Genomic DNA, 14,117 nt, shown 5'->3' on the forward strand with positions numbered 1-14,117 from the left:
AGTACAACAAGGTTTACAATTTATATATCCATCAATCACTTGCCATTAATTTAGCAACTTATGAACCAATTTAGTTTCTCCAAATCCAAGATGTTAATCTATTTTTTTTCTTTACAGATGCGGAAAGATACAATGGATATATTTATAAATTAAAGTATCCTATTGACTGTATATCTTAGACATTCATAACCTTGTCTTATGAAGAAAGGTTGAGGGAGCTGGGGCTTTTCTCACTGGAGAGAAGAAGGAAGAGAGGTGACTTGATAGAGGTGTACAAGGTGATGAGAGGCATGGATAGAGTGGATAACCAGAGATTTTTCCCCAGGGCGGAAATAGCTGTCACGAGGGGACATAATTTTAAGGTGATTGGAAGGAGGTAAAGGGGAGCTGTCAGAGGTAGGTTCTTTACACAGAGAGTGGTGGGTGTGTGGAATGCACTGCCAGCAGAGGTGGTGGAGTCATTAGGGACATTTAAGCAACTCTTGGATAGGCACATGGACAATGGTAGGCTAGGTTGATGGTAGAATAGGATAAATGGTCGGCACAACATCGTGGGCCGAAGGGCCGGTACTGTGCTGTACTGTTCTATGTTAACATTATTGACCATTAAATTCGGAGCTTATGGTCCAATCATTTTTGTTTATTTAACCTTTATTTAGCCAAGTGAGTCAATTGAGAATTGACTTGGCCAAGAGGCTAATGACACAGCAACAGAATTACACAACAAAACAATTCATTTAAACACTAAAAAACAATAAAATACAAATTAACAGCGGAAGAGAATTGACAGTTCAGCAGGTACAAGTATCAATCAACAGAGCCGTAAGCCTTCAGCACCAGATTAGAGGCACTATTTTAGATAAACTTCTCAAAGTTGTCCTATCAGAGTGGAATGCTTAATAGGATTGACAGCGATATACAAGCCAGGGAACCAGGAAAGACACAAAATAAAAATGAGACAAGTGTCACCTGAGACCTTGAGGCATGCATTAGTAGAATGAATATCCAGTCAATGGCAGTGGGATTTCAAAATACCAATAATTCAATAATTATGCATATAACATTCAAGGGTTTATTGAATCTGAAAATGCTCCTTGTCCTTATGATGGAGTGATGTTATTATTCATGGTTAAGCTAGGTAACGCTGGTCTCCAAGTAACAAACCTTACACAAAGCTCTGGCGAAACAATGAAAATATATTTTATAACGAGAGAAATAAAGAATTGTGGTAGTGTTCAGATTAGGATTCGGATTAGGATACATTCACATGCAGATGGACTGTTTGACATCACTTACAAGACGCCTGTTCACTTTCCTTTAATGGATAAAGGTTAGGTGGCAGGATTCTCTGTTGGCTGACGCCATAATCGGGAAAGGCGATTGGGTGGAGAATCGCTTTTGACGCCAAAATTGTGGCAGTCGCTGGGTTCACACCAAATCGCAATTCTCCGGTGCCTCACCAACGGCGTCGATGCGTTCCACTTTGCTGTTTGCATATCATTAGTGGGCCTAACCTGATATTCGCCGAGGCCTCCGCAAGTCTCCACCTCCACTGGGGGGAATTCCCGACGGCGAGGTTCACGTGTGCTTTTAAAAATCGGGAAACAGGCGCCGTGGCTGGTGACGGAGAGAGAGGAGATAGAAAATGCAGAGGCGCAACCATGGGCTGCTGGTCCGGACATTGGCCGGGCTGGTGGGGCGGGGGCACCTGGCAGAGCCAGGGGAAGTGAAACGAGTCTTGGGCTGGTGTGACCCCCCCCATGGGATTGGAGTGGTATCCAGGCATGGAACACTGTTACCGTGGCCTGCAAGGCAGCCATCTTGCTGCGCACCCGACTGACCACTGAGCAGAGTCGGTAGTCCTGCAGGGTGACATCGGCCATATGAATACCCCTACCTCACTACTCTGCACCCCACCCCACTCCACCATGCCTACACCCCACACTACACAACACTACACCACACTCGACCAGCTGGCACATGCCAGTGGGGCATCAAGCAGCCTGCCCAAGGACAAGGCACAGTAGCTCCTACAGGGGGGGTGTCTAACAGGGCCGCAGAGTGTACCGCTGACCAGAGGCCCCCAGGGTTCCAACGGGTCTCGGGGTACAGGGATGTGGTGGGGGGGGAAGGAGGGGGCCATGCGAGGCAAGGTCTGAAGTGCTAACTGGGGGCACCGTGTATCCCCTTGGACCTGGTTAGGCACAGGAGTACACATCATGCTATCATGTCAGCCTTTCACCCTCTGCAGACAATGGATATTGTAATACAACCAGCAATGGTGGCCTTCCTCCACGTCGCCGCAGCCCTGCGGGATGCACTGCGGCTGTACGAGCTGGAGCTGCTCGACGAGATGGAAGCTGCAGCAGCGGAGCCTGCCCCAGGGGAACAGGAGGCAGCCGCCCAGGACTGAGAGGCAGCTGCCAAACAGGCTGGGGAGGAGGAGGAGGAGGGGCAAAGCAGGTGCCGCATGAGGCCTCTCGTGTGCCGGCAGCGCCATTCGAGGACCTGCTGGACCGGGCATGGAGTCGAAGACTCCGGCTGAGCAGGGAGACAGTGCGACATATCTGCCGGACCATGACGCAGCTGGCATCGCAGGGGAATGGGGGAGGACCCTTGCTCCCAGTGGCCATCAAGGCAACAGTCGCCTTGAACCCTCTATGTCACAGCCTCCTTCCAGGCGCCGAGTGGGGACCTGTCCGGAAACTCACAGTGCATGTGTGCATCCATGCTGACCCAGAGGCCCTATTTGCCCCATCGGCACACTGCATCCACTTCAATGTCGACCACGCTCAACATGATGCCCGGGCAGTGGTGTTCGCCACCATCGCTGAGATGCTGTGGGTCCAGTGGGTGATTGATGGGATGCATGACAGACCTCTCGACACAAACCGAAAGGAGTTCCTCTCAATGAACGTGCAGCTGCTGTGTGACCATGAGCAGCGCATCATGCACTTCTGCGCCTGATACACGAACAGTGTGCATGACACCTTTATCCTGGCACTCTCAACGGTTCCTGACTTCTTCGACGCATAACCCCAACTGAGGGATTGGCTCTAGGCAGCAGGGGATATCCGCTGCGGTCGTGGCTGATGATACCTATCGAGAGGCCGCAGACCATTGCAGTGACCCGCTACAACGACACCCATGCAGTGACCAGGGGCGTGATCGCTCGGTGCTTCGGCATCCTGAAGGTGCGGTTCAGGAGCCTGGACCACTCTGGAGGGGCCATCCAGTATAGCGCTGGGAAGGTCGCCCAGATTGTGGTGGCCTGTTGTGCCCTCCGCAACATCACGCAGCAGAGAGGCGATGTGCTGGAGGAGTAGGATGAACTCCAGTTCTTGTCCGACGAGGAGGATGTGGGGGTGGCGGGGGTGGGGGTGGGGGTGGGGGGGGGGTGTGGACAGGGCATGAGACCCAGGCTGGCACGGGAGGCCGCGCAACATGTGCGCCAGGGCCAACGCACACAGGACACTCTGACTAGGCAGGGGCCGGACTGGCCAGGGACATGGATACCATATCCCAACCCCCCCCACCCCCCCCCCCCTCCCAGCCACCACCCTGCCTGCAACACCCTCCAGGATACATATCTGCCGCATTATGGGGTGTGGGCCCTGGGTTGGCAATGGGTATGGTCCATGGGATGGAGGATGATGACAACCCGCTCTGCGATGAACTCTGGTGTTCCGTATCATTTGACAACGTCTGACTCCTGCCCACGGTAGCAATTCCCACAGTCCAACTGGATGATCCCTGATGTGAGCTGGCCAGTCGATCACACGTTCCCATTGATCCCCTGGGCTGGCGGAGGTGGGGGCGTTGGGGGGAGGGGAGGCGTTGGCGGTAGGACACTGGAGCTGGCCGCAGAGGGGGAACAGGTGGGGGGTGTGGGTGGGGGGGGGGGGGGGGGGGGGGGGGGGTGGTGGATGGGCGAAAGTTGAGGGTGGGCTAGGCCCGATGCAGCCAGCGCTCACAATTTTGGTGTCAAAACAAATTCTGGCACCTCAGAACTCTTCAGCGCTGCCTCCACAAGATTCTGCACATCCATTACAGTGTTGCTGCTCAGGCTGACATCCCCAGCATCGAAGCATTGGCCATGCTCAACCAGCTCTGCTGGGCAAGCCACATCACCCGCATGTCTGACACGAGTCTCCTCGAACAAACACTCCACTTGGAGTTTCAACATGGCAAGCAAGCCTCAGGAAGGCAGGGGTGTCGCTTCCAGGTCACCTTCAAAGACTCCTTAAAAAAGTGCAACATCCCCACCAACAACTGGGAATTCCTGGCCCAAGACCACCCGAGGTGGAGGAAAAGCATCTGGAAGGAGCTGAACACCTCAACATTCATTGCTGAAACTAAGCTGAAGTCAAGTATCGACAGCGAAAGGTGTGTGTGACAACCCAGACATCCCACCCACCTAATCCTCCAACTGCTGTCTGCACCACCTGTGACAGAGCCTGGAGGTTGTGCATTGGACTCCTCACTCAGTCACCTGAGAACTAATTTTTAATGTGGAAGCAAACCATCCTCGATTCCAAGGTATGCCGAAGGAGAGCAATGCAAATGGCACTGCTGATTGACTTACATATCAGATGGGTCTTCCTGAAAATGTCCAGTGGCATAATAAAATTAGAAATATTGCCTTTATAGTCACTGACAGGACAACTCCCCGATAAGAAGGATTAATGAGCCAAATCCCTTTACTGCTTCAACTACATGCAATTGGAGCAGATCCAGATCAGGCAGATCTGAGTTAAGGTGGTGGGGTCAACGGAGAAAATTTACAATGGGCACTTTTTAGGGTGCCCTGTTGGTGCAGACCATCTTAACCACCTACATTTAGGTGGATTTGTGTGGGAAAACCCAGGCCCAAATCGCTCAGTCCAGACGAGCCGACAAGACTGGGATCTTTCCAGTTGTACAAACAATGGACATCATCAGTATTATTTAACAATATTGCCAGTATATAAACTAGTCACAATCTCACGTGTGCAGTTAAAATTTTCAAGGTCCCATTCATTTCAAAATAGCTATTATATGCAGTAAATGCCAAGTAAATAAATCATAGCGGGAACGCAAAGTTTCTGCAGTTTCTTCATTCAGTGTCCCACTATCAAGGGACTGCTAAAATAAAATCAATCCAACCAATTCTCATTTGACCTCTGAGATTCGGCACAACTGAGATATATTTGTACTCTGGTGGAAAACTTCAAACTCTGTTTCGAAGCAGCATCAATGTTTAATTTCCTTTAGCTTTTTCTTTCCCCTCTCCCTTCTGATCATGATGAACTGTCTTCTAGTACAATTTGGATGGTGGCAGCCTTCCAAGTAAATGGCAATGTTGCATGTATGAGGCTAGACAGAGAAGTGCTGGTTTCCTTTGTTCATTCCACCAAACCTCTCGGGTAATTCTGGCAGGCATCTGTTGGAACAGTTGAGGACAAGCCTCGGCCCAGTGTAAGAGAATGCTACAGAAACAGCCTTAAATATGCCCTCAAATTGGAGCTAATAGTCTACCCGAATATTGACAAATGGGCTAATGCTAGTTAAACCATGAATGTTTATAAACATTCCTTTCCAATGATAGGAAGCAAGTTACCAAGACAAGAGATGGCTCATTAATGAAGGTGTACGATTCCCAATATCTTATCTAGATCTGCATGTGACCCTAATGATAGCAAGTCCTGAGAAGATAAGGAACAAACAAGTGACCTGGCTTATTTAGGTGCTGGTGCTTCAATGATTTTGAAGTCAGCAGGCATGTGCGCCGTGTTTGGCATCAGAAAAGCTGACCTCGTCTAAGGCACAGATCATCTGACTAGTCAATTGTAAGGAGCAGTATTCTTTGCAAATTAAGGTTATAATGACTGAGTGTAAATAGAAGGCAGAATCTTACCAAAAAATGGCAAAGTGTCAGTCCTGTCGAAAAAAACATCAGTGGGATAGCTCATGAAATCTTGAGCCTCTTAGAAAAAAAAGTGAATGGGCGTAGTTAATGTGGTCACTCTGGCGAGGCGGAGACTCTTAGAGCCGGCAACCGGCTTCAGACAGTGGTGGTGGTGCGTTGCCTTCTTGAACCTCTGCAGTCCTTGAGGTGTATGTACTGTTAGGAGGGAATTCCAGGATGTAATAATACTGATGCACGATCAACGACCACTAAAGCGAGGTTGTAGTCCAACTGAAGGCTTTAATAAGCTAGATGTTTCCCCCAGCAGCTCAGGTACAGAAAGAGGCTGCTGGAGCGGCACGGGCTCTTATACCCCGCCTTGCAGGGCGGAGCTACCTTACAGCTTGACCAATGGGAAACTTACAATATCTACCAATGGTGTTCCAGCATTACCAGGTACCGTAATACCTCTACACAGACTACCACATTCACCCCCTGTTAAAAAAGAGTCCAGCGGGGGTGGTGGCTTGATATTAGAAAATGGTAACATGGTAGAAATGATAGTTACGGAGGTACCGTAATACCTCCATACAGCCTTTTTGTCTTATTGTCGTAACTATTTACAGATTCACAATTAACTACATACACTTTAAAATGAAGCAATCAGTCGATTGGGGGGCCCTGGTCGTCCTCTGTGACCGTCGAAGCTCTGGTGGTGACACCGGTGGAGGCTCAGGCGTCTGTGACACCGGGAGTGTGGCCTCGATCTCTGTGGCAGCTTCGACACCCCTAGACAGCGCTGGTGGGGAAAACGATTGACCTGGGAAGGGAGCGTCTGCAGGGTGCATCGGTGGGTGGGGGGGGCCTAGATGTGGCCGGCGGAAGGACCGATCCTCCTGGGAAGGGGTGGCTGTAAGGTGCACCAGTGGGAGGGAGGGTGGGACTGGTGGCTGGGGTGTGCATGGGGATCCGGCGGGCGGCAGGTCTCGTAGGGAGACCGTGTCTTGCCAGCCGTTGGCGTACGCTACGTAGGCGTTCTGGGGGTTAGTGTGGAGAAGATGGGCCCTCTCGACCAACAGGTCCGACTTACGTGCCCGCACGTGTTTTCGGAGCAGGATGGGTCCGGGAGCTGCCAGCCAGATCGGGAGCGAGGTCAAGAGGAGGACTTCCTGGGGAAGACAAAGAGACGTTCGTGAGGTATTTGGTTGGTCGTGGTACAAAGCAGTGACCGGATGGAGTGGAGGGCATCCGGGAGGACTTCCTGCCAGCGGGAGACTCGGAGGTTCCTGGACCGTAGGGCCAGTAGGACGGTCTTCCAGACCGTTCCGTTCTCCCTCTCTACCTGTCCGTTACCCCGGGGGTTGTAACTGGTCGTCCTGCTCCAGGCGATGTCCTTGCTGAGCAGGAATTGACGCAGTTCGTCGCTCATAAAGGAGGACCCCCTATCACTATGTATGTAAGCGGGGAACCCGAACAGCGTAAAGATGCTATGGAGGGCCTTGATGACGGTGGTTGCGGTCATGTCGGGGCAGGGGATGGCGAATGGGAACTGGGAGTACTCATCAATCATGTTCAGGAAGTACGTGTTGCGGTCGGTGGAGGGGAGGGGGCCTTTGAAGTCCATGCTGAGGCGTTCAAAGGGATGGGAAGCCTTTATCAGGTGCGCTTTCTCTGTCCTGTAGAAGTGCGGTTTGCACTCCGCACAGATTTGGCAATTCCTGGTGGCTGTCCTGACCTCCTCGATGGAGTAGGGCAGGTTGCGGGTCTTGATAAAGTGGAAGAAGCGAGTGACCCCCGGGTGGCAGAGGTCCTCGTGGAGGGCTCGGAGGCGGTCCACTTGTGCGTTGGCACACGTGCCGCGACAGGCCGTCAGGAGGCTCGTTTAGCTTCCCGGGACGATACAAGATCTCGTAGTTCTAGGTGGAGAGTTCGATCCTCCACCGCAAGATCTTATCGTTTTTTATCTTGCCCCGCTGTGCATTATTGAATATGAAAGCAACCGACCGTTGGTCAGTAAGGAGAGTGAATCTCCTGCCGGCCAGGTAATGCCTCCAATGCCGCACAGCTTCTACTATGGCCTGGGCCTCCTTTTCGACTGAGAAGTGGCGGATTTCGGAAGCATGGAGGGTACGTGAGAAGAAGGCCACGGGTCTACGTCAGACGCGTTGCTCTCGACCTGGCAGGGGAGGGACTCATCGATGGCGTGCATCGTGGCCTTTGCAATGTCTGCTTTGATGCCGCTGAAGGCCTGGCGGGCCTCTATCAACAGGGGAAGAATTGTGGATTGGATCAGGGGATGGGCCTTGTCCGCATAGTTGGGGACCCACTGGCCATAGTAAGAGAAAAACCCTAGGCAGCCCTTCAGGGCCTTGGAGCAGTGAGGGAGGGGGAACTCCATAAGGGGGCACATGCGCTCAGGGTCGGGGCCTTTAACTCCATTTCGCACTACATAGCCGAGGATGGCCAGGCGGTTGGTGCTAAACACGCACTTATCCTTGTTATACGTAAGGTTAAGGATCTTTGCGGTCTGGAGGAATTTTCGGAGGTTGGTGTCGTGGTCCTGCTGGTCGTGGCCACAGATGGTGACATTATCGAGATACGGGAATGTTGCCCATAAACCGTACCGGTCAACCATTTGGTCCATCTCGCGCTGGAAGACCGAGACCCCGTTAGTGACATCAAAGGGAACCCTTAAGAAGTGATAGAGCCGCCCATCTGCCTCGAAGGCAGTCTATTTGCGGTCACTAGTGCGGATGGGGAGCTGGTGGTAGACGGACTTAAGATCCAACGTGGAGAAGACCTTGTGTTGCACGATCCTGTTTACCAGGTTGGATATGCGGGGGAGAGGGTACGCGTCCAGCTGTGTAAACCTGTTGATGGGCTGACTGTAGTCGATGACCATCCTATGCTTCTCCCCGGTCTTTACCACCACTACTTGAGCTCTCCAGGGACTGTTGCTAGTTTCAATGACTCCTTCCCTCAGTAGCCTTTGGACCTCTGACCTAATAAAGATCCGATCCTAGGCACTGTACCGTCTGCTCCTGGTGGCGACGGGTTTGCAATCCGGGGTGAGATTCGCAAACAGGGAAGGCGGATCGACCTTGAGGGTCGCGAGGCTGCAGACAGTGAGAGGGGGTATAGGGCCGCTGTATTTGAAAGTTAGACTTTGGAGATTGCACTGGAAGTCTAACCCTATGAGTGCGGCCGTGCAGAGGTGGGGAAGGACGTAGAGCCGATAATTTTTAAACTCCCTTCCCTGGACCGTGAGATTTGCTACACAAAACCCCTTTATCTCTACTGAGTGGGAACCGGAGGCCAGGGAGATTTTTTGATTAACAGGGTGGACGGGGAGAGAACAGCGCCTTACCGTGTCGGGGTGTATGAAGCTCTCCGTGCTCCCAGAGTCGATTAAGCAGGACGTCTCGTGCCCGCTGATTATTACCGTTGTTGTAGCAGTTGAGAGTGTTCGAGGCCGGGACTGGTCTAATCGCGGCAGCAGTTGAGTGTTTTCTTCGGGCGATGTGTGTGGTCAGCCGATCTGGGGTCCTGGAAGTCCATCCAAGATGGTGACGCCCATTGTTCGCACATGGCTGGGGGTGCACAAAATGGCGGCGCCCATCCATCGCACGTGGCATCCATGGGACAAGATGGTGGCGCCCGGGGGCCGCACGTGGCCCTGGAGGACAAAGATGGCGGCGCCCGCTGGCCGCACGGGGACCGTGGAGAGGGTTGTGGTGGCGGTCCGCATTCGCCACCGGAGACCGCAGCGACCGCACGGGCCTGTCATACCACCACGAAGTGGCCCTTTTTACCACATCCCTTGCAGGTGGATGCACGGGCCGGACAGCGCTGTTGGGGGTTCTTGGCCTGCCCGCAAAAGTAGCAGCGGGGCCCCCCGGGGTTACCAAGCCGCCTTGCAGCACAAGCTTGTGGGGGGATGGGAGATGTCTCAGGGTCAGCTGCGGAGGGGTTCCACACTGCACAGGGGGCTGCCGCGCGGTCGGGGACGTAAGCGCGGGCGTTTCGGGAGGGCACATCCAGGGAACCTGCAAGGGCCCGTGCCTCCTTGAGACCTAGGGTGTCTGCGGATTTGGTAGCACAAATGCTTCACAGCTCCAGGATCCCAGGTTCGATTCCCGGCTTGGGTCACTGTCTGTGCGGAGTCTACACGTTCTCCCCGTGTGTGCGTGGGTTTCCTCCGGGTGCTCAGGTTTCCTCCCACAGTCCAAAGATGTACAGGTTAGGTGGATTGGCCATGCTAAATTGCCCTTTGTGTCCAAATTGCCCTTAGTGTTAGGTGGGGTTACTGGGTTATGGGGATAGGGTGGCGGTGTGGGCTTGGGTAGGGTGCTCTTTCCAAGAGCCGGTGCAGACTCGATGGGCTGAATGGCCTCCTTCTGCACTGTAAATTCTATGAATCTATGACAGCATACCTGCCACGAAAGCGTCCCGGATCAAAAGTTTTGTGTGGTCGCTCGCCAAAACTTGCGGGCAGTTGCAGTTTCTCCCCAACAGCAGGAGCGCACGGTAGAATTCTCCCAGCGATTCCCCAGGGATTTGTCGCCTCGTTGCTTGCAGATGTCGGGCGTAGACCTGGTTTACCAGGCAAATATAATGTCCTTTTAGCAGTTCCATTGCTGCATCAAAGCCGTCCGCGTCCTCGATGAGGGTATAAATTTCCGGGCTCACCCTCGAATGCAGGACTTGCATTTTCTGTTCTCCCGTGTGTGTGTTTTCGGCCATTCCGAGATATCCGTTAAAACACGCCAGCCAGTGCTTGAAGGTTGCCGCTGAGTTCGCCGCGTGGGGGCTGAGTTGCAGTCACTCCGGCTTGATTCGGAGCTCCATCCTTTTAAATCTAGCTTATTAAATTGATGCACAATCAGTGACCACTAAAGCGAGGTTGTAGTCCAACTGAAGGCTTTAATAAGCAAGATGTTTCCCCCAGCAGCTCAGGTACAGAAAGAAGGCTGCTGGGGCAGCATGGGCTCTTATACCCTGCCTTGCAGGGCGGAGCTACCATACAGCTTGACCAATGGGAAACTTACAATATCTACCAATGGTGTTCCAGCATTACCAGGTACCGTTACATTAACACTGCAATTAAGTTACTGTGAAAAGCCCCTAGTCGGCACACTCCATCGCTTGTTCGATGTTGCCCCAGTGATAGTGAAGGAATGGCGATATATTTCAAGTCAGGGTGGTGAATGACTTGGAGGGGAACCACCAGGTGGTGGGGTTCCCAGGTATCTTCTGTTCTTGTCCTTCTAGATGGTAGTGGTCGTGAGTTTGGAAGGTGCTGTCTAAGGAACCTTGGTGATTCACTGCAGTGCCTCTTGTAGACAGTACACACGGCTGCCATTGTTTGTCGGTGGTGGAGGGTTTGGAATGTTTGTGGAAGGGGAGCAATCAAGCGGGCTGCTTTGTCCTGGATGGTGTCGAGCTTTTTGAGTGTTGTTGAAGCTGCACTCACCCAGGCAAGTGGAGAGTATTCCATTGCACTCCTGACTTGTGCCTTGTAGATGTGGGCAGCCTTGAGGGGGTCAGGAGGTGGTTACAGGATTCCGAGCCTTTGACCTACTCTGGTAGCCACAGTATTAATATCACTAGTCCAGTTCGGTTTATGATCAATGGTAACCCCCCAGGGTGTTTATTGTGGGGGATTTAGCGATGGTAATGCCATTGAATGTCAAGGGGCGGTGGTTAGATCCTCTCTTGTAGGAGATGGTCATTGCCTGGCACTTGTGTGGCGCGAATGTAACTTGCCACTTGTCAGCCCAAACCTGGATATTGTCCTGGACTTGCTGCATTTGGACATGGACTGCTTCATTATCTGAGGAGTCGTGAATTGTGCTGAACATTGCGCAGTCATCCGCAAACATCCCCACTTCTGACATTACGATGGAAGGGAGGTCATTGATGAAGCAGCTGAAAATGGTTGGGCCTAGGACACTACCCTGAGAAACTCATGATCCCCTCTCAGTCTCCACTGCTCCAAGAAAATCAAGCCCAGTCTACCCAATCTCACTTCATAACTAAAACTCTCCAGCCCAGGCAAAATCCCAGTAAATCTTCTCTGCACCCTTTCCAGTGCTATCACATCCCTCCTATAATGTGGATTCCAGATCTGCACACAATACTCTAGCTGTGGCCCAACCAACATTTTATGCATTTCCTGCATAACCTCCCTGCTCTTAAACTCTACGCCTCGGTTAATAAAGGCAAGTGTACCATATGTCTTCTTAACCACTGTATCCACCTGCACACCAAGGTCTGATCCTCTGTGCTTCCCAGAAGTCCAAAAATCTTTTTTTTGCAAAAATATACTTTGTTCATAAAATATCCAAAAGAATATTAGAAAACATTTCCAGATAACCATCACAGAAAGTCTACTGATATTCAAATTATCTACATCGATCATGCACTCTGGGGTGCTTCAATGCAATTGTGGCAGATGTAATATTTGCTGCATACATTCAATGTGAATCACACAGCCTGAGGGGCTCTACAATATTTTCAGCCTCTCAGCGTACTTAGGCTGAAATGTTTTGGACATGCAACCTTTCAAATAGCTTAACAAACACCCACCTGAAAGTTTAAACAGATTGGAGTCTCACCATAACAGAACCACATTTTCTGCTACCTGGTGTAGTGAGTAACATCATTCTTTATTATATGAGCTCACTCAAATCAGGAATACACTCGATACTTTATAAGAGTGGGGAACAGAAAAGGGCAGTCTGGGTTGGTGAATCAATATAAGTGGTGCAATGGCCATCATGAACAAAAATGTACCAGTTGTGGTAAAAGCCCAGGTTAACTGAAGGTTTAGATTTGGCTAAAAACAAGCTTCAAAGCAACTTAAACAATTGCGAACTCTGTAGGATTTGCAACCCAGAAGCCTCAAATTTGAGAAACTCTGGCAGGCAGAATTTGAACCGTTGGAAATTCAGGTGTTCCAAGCTCAGGCAGAAATTAAATAGCAAACAAGAACTTCAAATCGTCGGCCTGTCTTTGAATCATTCAATGGTTACAGAATCAAAGGAGGTCATTCAGCCTCTCATGTCCATCTGTCTCTGCAACAGTGAATTTAAACTTCTGATGGGCTGATTCACTGCCCGCAGAACATCCAAGAACATTTCCAACCCTAAGATCAGGGCTGAGACTTGGGCTACATGCATGTCACTGATCTAGAAACTTTCTCAGGCAGCTGTAAATCAGGTCCAACAGCTGGATAACCACACAACTGAGCCCCACTATCCCACTCACCCAGTTCACCCACCTACCCATTCACTCACTCAACCTCTCATCTATTCATCCATTTACTAATTCATCCACTCACCCAATTAGTCATCTGATCACTCATCTATTCACTAATCCACACTCATTCATTAAATGAATCTTTTGCTCTGGAGTCGAATTGCAGTGGCAGGTTGGAAAGCTGGTGTGGGGGGGTTATCGCTCATTATGTATGCATAGTCATGCAACATCTCGAGGTGGGGTGGGCTGAGATTTGTCTGTCCTGCCATTACCTCAGCAGCTCATATATCCGGGTGATAAACATAAACTGCACCGGCACACATTCAGTCTCTGCAGCCCAGGACTTGTCATGACAAGCACCGTAATGGCCCCAAGGAGATAAGCATGGAGTGGTCTGTCCACATTCAAGTGCGTTGAGATCACCATTGGAAGGGTGGTGACCGCCAGAGAGACCTTGGTCCAGGTGTTTGTGCCAGATATGTGCTCAAATCTGTTCACCATTTCTTCGTCCAGCAGTAGCTAGACAGGAGGGGGACAGGGCACTTCAATCTCCCTCCAGACGGTCCTCCTCAAGGAGTAATAGAGGGGGACTGCCAGCCAGACAGTCTGGGGCTAACCACACAGGACTCTACTGGGCTGTCCAGCCACTCCAAGTCCCCTCAGCCTGTGATCCTACTAATTCCAGTTCCTCAGGCTGAGCAATGTGCATTTCCCCCTAGGCAGGAGAGCCCAGTTAGGCCGGGACACTCTAGGCCTCTGCCCTCCAGAGGACACCTTCCAAGGTAAGCACAGACAACAGGGCAGAGCAGTCAGCAGGCTGCCTCCATCTCTGCTGTGGATGGCCGGGAAGTACCTAGATATAGTGGTGGGGTAGAAAAATTAAGATTTTTTTCATGATATTCAGGTAAACATCATGGTGCAAACACACATACATACTGATGGACAGATCAACGGACCAATCAATATACAC

At 51.3% G+C, this 14,117-nt stretch overlaps 1 protein-coding gene across 1 annotated transcript in view; it reads left to right on the forward strand.

The window, feature by feature from the left end:
* Window positions 1-14,117, forward strand: part of LOC140421232 (tumor necrosis factor ligand superfamily member 13B-like) — a 143,362-nt gene that overhangs the window by 128,333 nt on the left and 912 nt on the right. The gene's annotated exons all lie outside the window — the stretch shown is intronic.

This window comes from Scyliorhinus torazame, chromosome 5 (assembly GCF_047496885.1).
Source record: "Scyliorhinus torazame isolate Kashiwa2021f chromosome 5, sScyTor2.1, whole genome shotgun sequence".
NCBI lineage: Eukaryota > Metazoa > Chordata > Chondrichthyes > Carcharhiniformes > Scyliorhinidae > Scyliorhinus > Scyliorhinus torazame.